The sequence below is a fragment of the Dendroctonus ponderosae genome, unplaced genomic scaffold (assembly GCF_020466585.1).
Source record: "Dendroctonus ponderosae isolate FM_Combo_2020 unplaced genomic scaffold, Dpon_F_20191213v2 Dpon_F_20191213_10, whole genome shotgun sequence".
NCBI classification, from domain to species: domain Eukaryota; kingdom Metazoa; phylum Arthropoda; class Insecta; order Coleoptera; family Curculionidae; genus Dendroctonus; species Dendroctonus ponderosae.
In genome coordinates, this window is record NW_026017111.1 from 3,826,583 (window position 1) to 3,828,896 (window position 2,314).

Here is a 2,314-nt window from a genome sequence, read left to right on the forward strand (position 1 = left end):
CTTGATTACTTTTTGATAAATAATTCGTTCTTATTGCGAAATAGGAGCACTATTTATCAATCAGTAATAAAAGACGTGAGGAAATTCTGTCTTTTCTAAAGACAAAAATTTTTGAGGCGAAATTCCCAAAAAGAAGTTTGAAAAAAAATGAATCCGCCTCAACAATACAGAACGTATCTTCATTCTCTTCTCCCAACGCTTTCTGATGCTTTAAAACTGATTGTATTCAAAATCACAGGCAATTTTTTTGCGAACCGAATAAAATCAAATTTACGATGAAATTGGCATTGCTGGAATCAAATCCATGGCATGGAACATATTAAACATTCCACGTGAAATTTGGGGAAAGAATGAAGAATTGCAGTCAACAGCACAATTAAAATTCAATTTTAAAATTGGAAGAAATAATAATAATTTACTGAATCGCTAACAAGATATTTTTTAACATTGAGCGAAAATGTAGCTGGTCAGAAAAGGGCAAAGGTTCTATTTCGACCTCATCATAATTTACACTCATTTTCCTCAACAATTCCTCGGCTTAAGCACAACTTCGGTCCAGCAATCGGAACTTTTGCAGACATTCCTGATGCCCAGAAACATTCATCCAGACCAGAACTTCTGGATGGGAATTTAAAAAGGGCGGCAGACAAAAGTCCTCCATGCACGTGCGTGAGCTGATCGATCCAGAACTGTGTTGGTCTTAGTTGCAGATCAGGCCCGCTTGAAAATGTCAATCTCGTGTCACAAATTCCTAAAAATACTCAGTGAAAATGAAAGATAACGAACTAACAAACATATGGGTGAGTGAAAGAACGGCTCCAAATCCTCGAGTGTTTATCCAATTGCACGGTTTGCGATGCCCTTATTGCAGGGCGGCAACCTTTTGCTTCACTTAGGTGCTGTCGATGTATGTAAATATTTTTTGCATGATTGTGTTTGTCCTGAAGAACTGAAGACGGTGGCACTCGTTCTATTGCCAGCAGGCGCCGAAAATTCCTGAATGTTTGCTGTTTTCGGTCCGAACTATTTAGCTGAAGGTTTCCACATATTGCATCGGGAACAAGAGGGAAAATGTGTCTTTTTGCGGTTTCTAACTCTGCCAACCCCCCGACATTCTTCAAATGATCGCCCAGTGACCTTTCTTGCCAAATTTACTCGTTATTTCGCTCTCAAATTTTTAAAACCACTTTTTTTCAAGTATTCAATCAAACACACTTTTTATTTCAATCCAAATTGATATGCATGCAATTAATCCCAATAGGGATATTTTTAATTTGCATTGGAAATCCTGCAGCTTTGTCCTTGTTTAAATTTGCATGAAACGTTGGATTAGCTGATTTACAACAGAAAAAGACAATTCCAATTAAAATCTGTTTTCCATTCCAGAGCCGGCAGTTTTTGAAAAATATAGAGCAATTTTTTGAGGAAATATTTTGCCATTAGAGGATCGCTTTCTGGGGGCTCTAAAGCCCACTTATCCAGCAAACAGAGCCTGAATTCTGGCCGGGCCGCTGGCTAATTTAATTTAAAACAAAATGCTGACGCCAGAAAATCCGCTTTTTAATTCGAGCTCGACAAGATAATGAAACAAAAACACAGTCCTGTTGATGCTGGCAGAATTTTTTCATTTATTCCATTATCGTTCCAACTTGAAAGCGATTGTGTCGTTATCTGAAGATTCAAACTGGCGAAATGTAAAGTTCTGCAGCAAATAAACAAATTTAGCCATAAAACATTCTTCTAAGTAAAATAAGAATCACATATAAAATTAAAAAATGATCGTGCATTTTATAAGGTAAATTTAAGCGGCTCATTATCACGACAATGGCAACAGAATTAGCAAATAAATGCTGGCGTGACGTCGTTTTCCATACAGGGAATTGTTCAAGTTTGAAATGCGTCGCAAAAGTGCCGACTCTTATCAAGCGCTAATCTTAAATTTCATCTTAAATTGCGTTATTCTATTGCATGTTGCATGCACCAAATGAGTTTCGGTTAGCCAGTTTCACAGTGTTAAACCTAAGTGAATTGTCCCGATAATCCTTAGCCAGGAGAGGGCGAGTTTTGCATCACCAACTGGATTTCATGACAAGATGAATCGTTCTGATGAATGAGCCCGATCGGAGTCAGCACTAACCGAATCAGAGCCCCGAATCGAAGTTCATCCAACAATGGGAAGCACTTCCTCCAAGTTCAAGAAGAACCTTCAACAGGGAGACGAATATGCTGCCATGAAGATCTACCAAAACTCTCCGGAGATTAGGAAGTACCTCGATCCAAATGTTAGCTATGGGGAGAGTCACAATCATAACTC